The sequence below is a fragment of the Falco rusticolus genome, chromosome W (assembly GCF_015220075.1).
Source record: "Falco rusticolus isolate bFalRus1 chromosome W, bFalRus1.pri, whole genome shotgun sequence".
In the NCBI taxonomy this organism is placed as follows: domain Eukaryota; kingdom Metazoa; phylum Chordata; class Aves; order Falconiformes; family Falconidae; genus Falco; species Falco rusticolus.
In genome coordinates, this window is record NC_051209.1 from 18,102,550 (window position 1) to 18,116,014 (window position 13,465).

The 13,465-nt window shown below is 40.4% G+C and overlaps 1 protein-coding gene across 1 annotated transcript in view; it reads left to right on the forward strand.

The window, feature by feature from the left end:
- The window catches only part of LOC119140719 (CUGBP Elav-like family member 4), a 746,613-nt gene that overhangs the window by 481,248 nt on the left and 251,900 nt on the right, over positions 1–13,465 (forward strand). The window lies entirely within an intron of this gene.

Genomic DNA, 13,465 nt, shown 5'->3' on the forward strand with positions numbered 1-13,465 from the left:
AGCTTCAGCAATAGAGATAATCTAATCACTTTTCATTCCTTTTTTTATGTTTGTATTTAGGCTTGCTACCACTCCCATTGTCATGCAGAACTTGAAGTCAAAAAAAGACTGACATTAAAAGCAGTGTGTAACATCAGTGTCTTTAAAATGTGTTTTCATAAATAAGAAAAATATTTTTATCTTTAAAAACAACTTGTCTTGGAATCTGTTATGGAAAATGAATATGGCCCCTTGTAATATTATTTGTAGACAGGTAATTTTAAAGGCAGCACTGCACTGAACCATTTTCACGCAGTTAGGATAAACAGTTGGTTTCAGTCAGTGAGGGACTGTTTCCTTTTTTGTGGGGCTGATTCCTCCCACTTTTACAACGGAGGCAACTCAGACTTGTTCCTGCAGGAGACAGTTGTCTGTTCATGCTTGTGGGAACTGCAACAGGACACATCTCATGCCAGAGTAGGTTTGTTTCATAACACAAGTTCAGATTGCCCAATGAATAGGACTAGAAGAATGTAAAAAATAAGGGTTAAGTAACTCAAATGTATTAGGACACTGGCCTTATTAAAGGGATGCTTTGTTGTAGCATCAAACCCAGTAGGCAGGAATTCATAGCTAGTAAAATACTTCCTGCTCATGAAATGCCATATGAATGGTAATTAATCCCCTCCGCCCTTCTTTATTTTATCCATCTCTTGAGTCACTGATGAATGGCCAGATTAATTGATTATAAACCACGAAATACCAACACTTCCAAGCAGCCATCCAATTAACATGAAATTATGTTGCCACAATGTAAGGTACGTTGGATGAGTTGTTTTCCTGGATTTTTTTTTTCCCCAAAAATGACTGTGACTGTTACTATGACTACAAGAGTTGTGGGAGAATGGGCCAGAACCTCAGGCAAGGGAGAATGAAATAGTATGAGTTTAATGACTTTAGAGATTCAACTGAACCAAAGCAGTCTCTCCACTCCCTAGATTAGAAATCTAATTATTTGCTATTCATTTTGCAGCAGTGCCAGGGAGACCAGTTATGAACCATGACACAAGGTTCATTGTACAATACAGAACGGATGGAGGCCCTCTTTTCCTTAAGAACTTATTCTCTAAACACAGGACCAGATGTCTGGATGCAGACCTGTCATATACTATCTTCCCAGATGTAAGAAAAAGAATTGTGCTGGGTTGTGCAACTGGGAGTGAAGCTAATACATGAGGCCAGGGATTGTGGAGTTAGGGTCTAACTGGTAAAAGGAAACATTAAGACCGGTCTTAAAGCAAAGCTCTTTTTGGGGACACGTCTTCTGAGACAAAGTGACATCCTGAATAAAATACACAAGACCTTAAGCTAATAGCATGGCCGCCTTCTTGAAAAGGACCCTACTCCTGCATACTTACACCATGTGGTCCTGTGAAGCACCTGTCTCTGATGTACAAGTTTGCTAGTGGAAAAGAAACTGAGGTTGAGCAGATGCCTGAGGGACATGCTACACCGACAGGAAGCCAGTTATGCCACCGTACCATTCGCTATATGGGACGCAGGTCTGTGGGTACTGTGGAAAAAACAAGGATGCAGAAGGAAACTGGGATATAGTGGACTGTGAATACCAACTATCTCTTTATAGGCAACTGTTCAAAGGGAACAGAGCCATCTAGAACAAAAGCAGTGGTCAAACATCATCTCAGAACAGAATTTCAAATCCTGATGCAAGTATATTCTCCAGTGTTTACAATGAGCTGAATTTATTCCTGTCTCTCCTTGATCTCAGTGTATGATCCAGCACTCTTCCCTGGTTTTACAGGCAATGTGTTTTTTATTAGAGCCTGTAATGTTATTTTATTGAACTTCGGACTTTGAGAGGAGGACAAAGCACTGGACACTAGCTATTCTGCTGTTCCTGGCTAGATTGAAAGGAAATTAATAGGGTTTAGATATAGAAGGAATCATTATATTTCCTTTAATCTCTTGCATAAACTGACTGTAAACTTTCACCTGGATATTTTGTGCTGAGACTTCTGACTTGCATTTAACTGAAGAATAAAGAAATTTAGCCAGAAAATTACTCTTTTGAGGCTTCAGTACAACATTGCCATTAAACAGGTTGGAATTGCAGAGATGAACTTTCTTGAATGCTTTTAATCTTTTTGAAAATCAGTTCAATTAGTAAGGATACATTTTTGAGATCAATTATGTGTAACAGGTAGGGCTACTAGGATATATTTTCAAATCAAAATAATTTGGATGGAAGCACACATGCCTCCACCACCACCACCACCTCCCACACACAAACCCACGAGGGTCAATGTTTTCCAGCTTTTTCTATGGGGACCCTAGAAAAGGCACAGCATAATAATCCTGCAGCTGAACAGGTAAAAATCTTCAGTGTGTTTATGGACAAAATGGAGTTCATTCAGAGCACTGAGAGAAAAGCTTCCTGGAAGGTAGATATTCACATGCAGAGGAAGCAATTTGCATGATGCCTTCTATATAATCCCAGATGACCAGTGCTGTCATTTCCCTCTTACCACATTTCCATACCAACACAAATGTTTCTTGTCCCTTGAATTTCTAGCTTCCTAGTCTCACCATGTGCCAAACAGGTGAGATAGTTCCAGTGCTTTTCAGAAAGTTATGCTGTCCCAATATCAAAAGAAATCTCTTACCTTCCTCAGCCATAGCCTCCATTTTGCAGACATTAATAACATGCTGAACTTTAAGAACATTGCAAGCCTTTACTCTGTCTTTAAAGTATTATATCCATCCTTAAGGGAAAAAATTGTAGCTAAGAATTGAAATCAGCAGTGGATCATAATGCTAGCTGTGCTATTCAATTGCCCTGCTGTATTTAGGATCCGATTATTTCTAGGTTGGTTTTTTTTCCTGTCTTAATCTAAAAAGTGACCAGGTTGGCAGTGACATGATTAATAGATTGCACCTTTAGAAAAGTTAGCAGAAGGAGATTAGCATTGCAGCCTATTATTTATTAATTAAATGCAGACACCCTATTTATACCAATGCTGATGACATTGGTTCATGTCCATGCTTTGGGACTGCATTATCCATCCAGTCTCCTAGCATAGTAATGATTTTTATTAAGCCAGTGGATGTTGCTGAGCTCGTTCTGTCACTTGCTGCTGTTATGAACAGAAAAGGACAGCCCAGAAGTTAAAGGTCCAGCCTGAACTTTTGTTCAAGTGTCTGCTCTGTCTTTAACAGCCTTGGTTACCTTGGCCATATCTCTTGGCTTCTTTTGGGCACCACTGCTTGTGTTGGAGCAAGGGAGATCTGTACCTCCCTATAGCTCAGTGTGCAGTGAATATTAAGTGTGTAAGGAAGTATGCTGTGTGAGACCTTTTCCATTGCTTACAGGAGCAGGAGAAAGGGTTATATTAGTGGGCATATATGTACCTGCTGCTGTTGCAATTAGCAGAATGGGAGAGAGCTATCACAGATGTTGTCATTTAGCAGTGCCAGGGTAGAATATTATACTTCACATAACTCTTGTTTTGATAAGCTGGTCCTCCTGCCTGAAAAGTATTGAAAGGAAAGTTCTGAAGCCAATCCAACCCTGAGGCTTGCATTATTCCTAGTAACTACTTTCAAGATCCTGCCATTAAATGCACAGAAACTAGCAAATAGGCTGCAGGACTCTGATCCCACTTCACGGTGGCTCAGGGAAACCCATGGGCTGCTCTACTAGACATAAAACTTGGGACAAGCAGCTTGCTATAAGATGGTCCTCTCCTGCACCCTTGAAGAGTGACATGTTGGTCCAGGACACAGTTCTGCTGGTTTTATATCAAGAAATAGTTCTTAACCAGCTACAGGCAGATCATAAACAAATATATTGCCCTTGTTTAAATGCTCTGCTATCACATGAACCAGCAGAACTCATAGACCACATATATTTTGCCTTCAGAGTAAAGATGGAAATCCAGGGAAATCCTCATATTCATCAATTGATATCCTTGAAAAAATTACAGTTGGGGTATCCACAATCCAAATGCTCAATTACCCTTGCAGAAGCATGTCATAAATGCTTAGATTTGGTTGGGTTTCTTGACAAAGTATAAAGTTCACTCTGTTTTGTGATTGTGTCTGCCTCTTTTTCCATACATTAAAAGACAGGTAAAATGCATGAACTAGTCTCTTAAAAGTATCTTCATGTAAGCAACTGCTTTCACTGTCAGCAGGACTTTCTGCAGCCAGGGCAGGCCATTTGGCCCTGAATGGGGGTAAAGTTTTCTCTCTACCCTGTGAAAAGTTATATGTCTGAAGAGGTACGAAGATGTGGGCTGAAACCAGTGTGTGCTCATGGAACTATTTACGATTTTGTGAACTCCTACTCAGACTCCAGAGGCCTTTGCACCAAGGCCTCCATGGAAGGTTTCATCGAGAACATTCCAAGTACCTGAGCCTTTAAACATCCTCTTACCATCAATTTGGTGTTCGTTTATTTGAATTTTCTTGATCAATCACTTTCCTTTTCTGAAAGCTGAACATTGTAACAGTCAACAATTAAAAGCAAATATTGAAGAGTCTTTCAGCATTATCTGCACCACTATACAATCTGAACACATGCAAAAGACATTCAAAAGCTGAATGGAGAGACTGAATGGGCTGATTTATCCTGGACTATTTCTCATGGTATGACTTCTGCCTTTCACAGCCTAATGAAGTTCAGAGACAGTTACTGCATTTGCTACCAGGAAGGGCACACATTCATTTCCCCTCCTGCAAATGTATTTAGAGCTGAGATGTGAGCATAGGAAAAATTACCATCAAAAAATCAACAACTGAAAATGCAAATTATAGTTTATTTTAGCAAGTTAGTGTTAAAAAGAATAGGTTGAGAATTGCAGAAACTGGCATAGAAATTTTGCAGAAGGGTTTCTCCCTGTGTATGTCTGTATGCTTCAGACTGTTTTTTCCTCTTTTCCTTTTTCTGTTTTCCAGTTCTTATAGCTTTCCACAGTTAGACATTGCTTCCTACGGACATGCCTCAAATACTAAGCCTGTTGTGCACACATCCATTCCTGCCCATAGAAAAGAACAGAGTGAAAAGTGAAACTGCAGTTCCTTCCTGTACTCATCAGTGTACCAGTAATATAAAGCTACTCACCTTTACCCACAAAGTGAAGAAGGGCAGAAAGATAGCTTTAAAATGGATGTTTCTCTGCTGTGTGATATACGTAATACTTGGCCCTTCTACAGCTCTGTCAGTGGCTCTCAAAGCCTGTTACATATGAAATCAGCCTCTTTGCCTTGCTCAGGGTATGGACAAGGAAACTGAGGAACAGTAAGTCATTCTGGTTTGGGAGCAGCATCTTGGAGCAGAAGCCATGTCTTCTAAACTTATTTAGTACCTTATTTAAATTTGGCTGCCTTTATTAATTTTGTCCTTTCCCCCCACTTCAGCTTTGCCTGAATCTTCTGGTTTTTGTAAATGCACTAGAAAGTTGATCAGAAGGCATATGGGTGCATCTGTGGAGACTCTGGAAGGCAGTTCCCTCTGGGCCCAAGCTGTCAGGAACTTAGCACCTATTCATGTGTATCTTTCCTGCGCATGGGGAACATCTTGGTGCTGCCATTGCAGGAAAAAAGGAAAAGATGGCGCTATCACACTGGAGAGGATGTAGCCCCATTCCTGACCTCCCTGCACCCTCTATGTTGTAGGAATCCACCATCACTAGCATGTCAGTTATAGTATTTCCTGTGTGCAGCCATGCAAAAATGCAGTAAAACACGTACAAATGTCTGGTCACAAGAGGCTCGGAAAAGCTTTGTCCAAATGAAATCCCCAAACACACAGTGGGTTTGGATACTGTCCTTTCCTTTGAAGGTTTGATCCCCCCTCTCTTCACGTATATCTGTTCCACTTACAACACCCAAATGCCAGAAAATCTTAGAACAGTAAATACCTGTGCAGAACAAACAAAATCGTGCTGCAGAGAAATTGTTTGGCTTCTCAAAGCCATGGCCTTCCCCTTACAATGAAGGGCATGCTTCTGAATCGCTCCTCTTCCAGACCTTTGGTTTCAGCACACTTGCAGCTATACTACCTTCACCACTGATGGTATCAGATCTTCTCAAGCTCAGCAAGGACAGTTGTCCCAGGGAGGCATTAAAGTGACATCTTCAAAATCCAGAAGGTGCTTTGCCATTGCTATAAGTTTATCCCATCTATTGGCTGGGACCAATTAAACCCCTGCTGCTTCTTACCAAAGGAAATCAGACTTGTACAATCAAGCTGTTTGTAACTGTGTGCCTGGGCCCATCTATCAGTCAATCTGTCAAGGTCTTCTCCTTTGAGCTTTGAACCAACTGTGTAATTTAACATATTTTTGATAGGGTGGAAGAGGTCCCAAAGCTATTGCATTCTATAAATTTCATGAAAATAGGCAGCCAGACAGAGTAGCAAGTTGTCATTAGTGCTCATAAGCCCATCTTTTATTAGATAACAATGAACTCATGGGGTTAGGGACATTGGAAGAGGGTTTACACTTTCATGAAGCAACTTGTGTCAGTGTGTGCACTCTGATACCCTGTCAAGAGGCCTCCTGTAATAATAGCTTCTTACTTTTAACAGGATGTCAGACAGATTTCTTAGTTCCTTTATGCTGATTTCAGCAGTGCTTCACATAGCAGAAAAGTCAGCCTGCCTGTTGTATTTCCCTTCCCTCTGCAGCCAAAGCCACTGAGGAGAGTTCCTGCACATAACGATTAGCACAACATCAGAGGTGGGTGCTTTTCAGTAAGGAATACCTTAATGTAACAGGAAAAACAGTCCAGGCTTATGAAATGGTTCTGGTATATCAGCACAAAAAATACTGTTCAAACATAAAATGGTATCTGTTATTCAATCACATCTTCATGTTGCGTAGACAGTCTTCAGGGTTAAGAACAGTGTCTGAACAAATTTTATTTTCTTTTGACATGGTCCAACCTGTATCATGTCTTCTTCCAAATCCTTTTGCATTAGTAGTGTTGAATTTTGTCAGTTTGTCATGTGGAATAAACAAATCTGAGCTGTTACTCAAAGCACACTGAAGCAGATCTCCAAAGCTCAAGATGTGTGACAGTATATCTAGCAGCAAGCAAAACAGTGCTTCAGCTTTAGTTCTGAACTCCCTGTGCTTTCCTGACTGGACATCAAATCTCTAGGCATTATGCAAGCACAGCTCTGGACACAGGTATGTCGATGGAGATGTTCACAGTATACGATGTGATGAACTACAGACAACCTATATGTGACACTCTCACAAAGATTTTTCATGTGGAGTTGCTATACCTTGGCTACAAAGTGCAAGGAATCAGTAGAATTAAAAAACCCCACATATATATAAAACTTTTATTGCAAAGAGAGCATCAAAAGACAACTGGAATATGCCCCTAGCTGGTACCAGTCATATGTCAACCTGTATTTCAAAAGAAGGCTACTTGAAATCAATGTGATAGTTACTGCTTTTCATGAGCATCAGAAAATGCTCCCTCCCTTCATTTCTACAGATCAAGATTTTTTTAAGTGTATACTTACATTATTTCTTCTCATTGTGGTGTTCTGGGTAAAAGTCATTTTAATTTCTCCTTTCAAAAAAAACCACACTAATTTGAATATGTGGATTGGCACTTAACTAGGTACTATGAGTTAACATGCATTGTTCAGGTCCTATGTCGTTTTAGATTTTTTTTTAACGTAAGTGGAAATTTTACAGAAAAAATATTAGTTTTATTTTCAAGTTTTCAAATATTTTTTTTAGAATTATTTCTTATATTCTTTTTATTGGAAGTAGGACTATCTTATTTTCTTTCTTTCTTACCTTCTTGTCGTGGTTTAACCCCGGCTGGCAACCAAGCCACGCAGTCACTTGCTCACTCCCCATCACCCAGAGGGATGGGGAGGAGGATCGGAAAGGAATGTAAAACTCGAGGATTGAGATAAGAACAATGAACTCCTCCCCTTGGCCCCGCTCAGGCTTGGACTTATCCACAGACTGTAACCTGCTCCAAGTGGAGCCTCAGTTATGAGCCACAGTCTCTCCAGGGGTATCCCTGCTGTGGCATAGACTCATCCACAGCCACAGTCACTTTGAGGTGCACCTGTTCCAACATGGCCTTCTCCATGGGCCATCACCATAGACCTGCTCCAGCGTGGCCTTACCCACAGCCACAGTCCCTTCAGAAGTAAATCAACTCCAGCATGGCCTTATCCCTGGCTGCCTCCAGGGCTGTACCTGCTCTGTCGTGGGCTTATCCATGGCCACACACTTTGAGGTGCTTCAGCATGTCCTCACGCACAGCCACTGATGCTTCAAGGTGTACCTACTGCAGCACAGACTTATCCATAGCCACAGATGCTTCGAGGTGTACCTTCTCCAACATGGACTTGTCCTTGGGCCACAATTCCTTCAGAGGCATACCTGCTGCAGCACAGACATAACCATGGCCACAGACACTCCGAGATATACCTGCTCAGGCATGGACTTAGTCATGGCTGCAGGGGCTTTGGGGTGTCCTGCTCCCACATGGACTCATCCACAGGTCACAGTCCCTTTGACTCGAGTTCACACTGGAGTTCCAGTCTGTCCAGTACAGCAGCACAGAAACAGAAGCAATGATGCCCTGGCCGTCTCCCAGCCCCGGCGCATCACCATTGCTGTTATCAAAATGTTCCCGGGCCCAGCACAGTGAGATGATAAGCAATACAGCAAGCAGTGAAAGTAAGAAGCAGCCACTAACAAGCACTAGACTCTAATATACATTAAGGCAAGCAAGCCCCATGGTAAGCACAGAAACCAGCCCCTTAACAGTTAAACAGCAATAGCAGCTATAAATTCAAACTAGCACATTCCAATCAAATCTGTTGTTATCTCAAACTCTTCGAGCCCCATGTTTGGCACAAAAAAAAAATAATAGACTGTCATGGTTTAACCCCAGCCAGCAACCAAGCACCCTGCAGCCGCTTGCTCACTCCCCCCCACCCAGAGGGATGGGGAGGAGGATTGGAAAGGAATGTAAAACTCCTGGGTTGAGATAAGAACAATTTAATAGGTAAAGCAAAAGCCACACACAAAAGCAAACCAAAGCAAGGAATTCATTCCCCACTCCCCATGGTCAGGCAGGTGTTCAGCCATCCCCAGGAAAGCAGGGCTCCATCACGCCTAACAGTTACTCGGGAAGACAAATGCCATAATGCCAAATGTCCCCCACTTCCTTCTTCTTCCCCCAGCTTATATACCCAGCATGATGTCATATGGTATGGAATACCCCTTTGGTCATTGTGGGTCATCTGTCCTGGCTGTGTACCCTCCCAGTTCCCTGTGCCCCTCCAGCCCTCTGGCTGGCAGAGAAACTGAAAAGTCCTTGATTTAGTATAAACATCACCCAGCAACAACTAAAAACATCAGTGTCCTATGAACATTGCTCTCACATCATAGCCAAAACATTGCACTATACCATCTCTATCCCAGCTGAAACCAGGACAAAAAGCTAATCACATCTTGCTGAAGAAGAACATTTCTTTTTGGTTTTAAGTAGAGTTTGGCAGTTTGGTAGGATCAAACACCATGTTTCTTTCCAAAGTATGCGTGTGCCTCTGTAATGTAATATTTCTCATTAACATAGTGCTGGGGAAAGGAGTCAGTGCTGACAGGGAGGAGCCAGCACCCTGAGAAACTATCAATTTTGTGTCACTGTAAGATTTGCTAATAGAAGGAAGGGAAAATAGAAGGCAGCATTCAGTATCAGAAACACAGTTAAAAATAAGGTCTCTGAGAGTATTGTTTGGTTAGACAGTAAAGGACTGTTTGGCTCACCCAGCAGCCATCCAGGAGGATGGTAAAATACAGACTTCCTTCAAATGCTATGTTAGATCAGCTCCAACACTCCTTGTTGTGGTTTGTCGTGACCATAGCACTTTCAAATACCATCATATACCTCATTAAAATGCATCAGAAAAATTGTGGACTCTACATTTTTCATAAAAGTGTTTCTTTCTAACACCGTTAATTTACTTTTAGCATCCACCTGGAACCAAGATATTTTAAAAACCTCTGTCCACATTTGTTCTGTTTAACGTAATTTTGAATGGTATTACTATCTACAAATACTACCCCCTTTCTAAGTGCTTGAAGACCTTAAACTGCAATAATTTCTTGCAGTAAGGAGTTCCATAGATTGACTCTGCAGAAGGCAAAATATATTCTATTTCTGTGTTAACCCAATGCATAATTTATTTTCTGGATTAGTATTTTGCCTGTGCTTCTACATAAAAGGAACTCATGCAGCCCAGTTCTGTCTCATATGGACAAGAAAAAGCAGCTGGCTCTGTTGAAATAGTCTTTCAAAAAGTTCAAGAAGGCACTCACATTTGTATTCTCCTTGAAATATCTCTTAATAATTTAATTCAATTTAGAAGTGCCTGTGTTGTGGGGTGGAAGATTTATAGAGAGATTTCACGCCAGGTTGGGTTTTGTCTTTCTGTGTTTACTTGGCATTTATCGTGCATGTTTTAATTTGTATCTGAGTCTTGCTACCATCTGATCATTATTGCAAAGAAATATTTTCTCTGAGTGACATGGGATTCATTCATCATGGAACTAGCTGATTGCCCCTCAGGTTTTTTTCCCCTTACTTGGAATGAAGTCTGAAGATATTTCGCACCAGACAGCAGTAGTCAACAAACTTTGCAGTTAGTGGCAACTGATAACTGGGCACAGGAAAAATTGAGACACACTTTTTAGGGCATGATCTTGCCACTCTTTTCCACATATCATGCATGAAGTGCAGCATCAGAGGCCAAGCAGCATTGCAAAGGATGGGAAGTCAGCTAAAAGCTCCACTCCTGGCTAGCCAACTGTGAAGTGCTGTCACTAACAGAATGAAACTTGGAGATTTGCTTTCACCTAAATAGATGGAAGATAAAAGGGAGACAATTTGCACCAGAGGAAAGTTGCAACAGCAACAGCCTCAGAAGCAGTGGGAATTCTTCATGAAGAGGTCTCAAAAGCCATACTTGAAGTACAATCACTTTAGCCTCCTACCATGCAAGAGCCTTCCCTGGATGCCTGTTATGGACAATGGGCACAGGGCACTGGGGAGCAAACAGAGGGACTCTTAACTAGTCTTAGGATTATTTGGCATGTGCAGTGACTCACAACTGCACCTGCACAGTCTTTGCAGACACATTGGTTGCGATTACTCTTTCCCTTCCCTTGTTATTGCCTGGACTAATACATATTTGTTTCCAGTTGTTTCAGTTCTTTGCAAACAATCTTTTCTAGTACTTACTACAGAGGGGAAGGGGGGGGGGAGAGAGGGTTAAAAGGGTGTATTTCAGTCTTTGCATGCTGTGAAAGCCATGTGTCAGTCAGAGGTTTGGACTAGACAGTCTGAAGGACTGACACACCTGAGAAGCATCATTTACATACCTCTCCAAATGGGATACAGCTAAAAAAGTGTGGCCAGGGCAGATGGCAACTTGGGATTAGTCAGGAGCAGAGACAGATTGCAATATGCAACTTGTTGGAAGACAAGTTATTGCATGAGATTAGCTGGAAATGGATGGGAATTGTGAAATGGGACTAGTTGGGAACATAAGTCTGTACAGTCCAAATGTTTGCTGCACGCAAAAACACTGCCTTTCCTCTCTACTGATAGCACCAAATGTTATTTCTTTCTTTGGAATTCATTTTCTGAAAGTGTCTGTATGAAGAACATCTGTTCCCTCAAATCCAGACCTACAAGTTTAATAAATTATCAATATCTGGCAGCATCCCATTAATAATGGTGAGAGGTTTATAAGATTCTCCAGTATAATAATAGCGAAGCTAGCAGCTGGCATTCCTTCTGGAGAGACTTGTATTTGTCCCATTTTATTCTGTTCTGTTTTCCTTTTTTTTCTGGTTTTTTCTTTGAATCCAAGCATCATCACATCATCAGTTGATTTTTACCATGGCTTTTGGTTAAAAAACAAACAAAAAGAGAAAATCCATTAGTATCATATAAATAAAAAAGACAAGTTACATCCTCAAGCAGAAAAGACTTCCCTGAGTGTTTTGCTAGTATTACCTTTACAAAGTTGCACATGTGGCTTCAGAAACATTTTCTTCCATCAAGATTTCTCACATTTCTGCACATTTTTCAGTCTTACATGCTGTGTTTGTTACAGAAATTTGCTTACACACACAGTTCAGCATCTCATTTGCAGGCAAGGTTATGTTTTCCTTTAAGGCTAGTTAGAAGCACAACCAATTTTAAGTACAGATACAAATTTAGGAAAGTGCATGTTCTAATAAATATAGCTTACATTTATTTAGAGGCTGAGTATTTGAACTTTTATATTGCCAGTATCAGATATACATTTGAATATTAGTGAAGCTAAACTGATTGAATGAATAACTGTAGGGAAGGGTGAGACACAAATGCAACATTTTAATCAGGTTTATTACATTTTCATTTATGATAAAGGAAATCATTACTGCTTGAAGACTGGATATTAAAAATGCCCAGGTAAATTTCTGCAATATTTTGCTTTATCACAACATGCATATGTTACATGATGACATTCATTTACTAATGCTCTTTCCCATCTTTTGTCCTGCCTCTCCTAAAAAAGAAAACAATATGTGAAATTGAAAAACAGTTCTCACTGAGGGGTTTAAAGACATTTGAAATTTGGAATATATTTTAAAGGTCAATTTCAACAGTAATTGTGTTATAATGGTGAAGGTTTTAGAGAACATGAAACCAATGTGAATATGTTGCTAGATAGAAAGTGGCAGAAGACTCTATCTTGTGTGTGAGTACATGTGTGCACATGCATGTTGCATGTGTTGAAACTTAAATGCTCCAGCAATACATCAGAACAGCTTTCACAAATACAAGGAACACTGATACACTTTGTACTAGTATAAAACTTCCAATAATATCAGGGACATGTGCACTGAACAGAGACTTGTACTTTTATTCCTGGAAAGGCATTCCTTATCATAAGTTTGCTGTTCTAGTTAGTGTCAACAACAGTAGCATCAGCTGATCTTCACTGGAACTGAATCCACTATGCAAGGTGCTGTATGGTCAGAAAATAAAACCTATAAAAGTAGTCATGCATGTTCACTTAGTCAAGACAAAATGAGCCTTTTCATGCATTTTGGGGAGAACTAGAGATGCAATTAGGTCAAATGAAATATTTTGTTATTTAATGACTGTCCGTGGAAAAAAACCTTATTTCATTCTTTTTTAATTCTTGGATGGCTGCTTTAACCACAGGATCATATATGTAACTTTATATTTTGTCAGATGAGTTATTGGCTCATCATGTGCTCCTTGTTTCCTGATAACTTAATGTGCCTCAGTTTATGCTATTGGTAAAACAAAACACCAAGTAATGACAATGTCAAATATCATATGAGTTTTGAACTTTTCTGGAGTGAGTTGTATAAGATGTTTCGGCTCCTCTGATGGA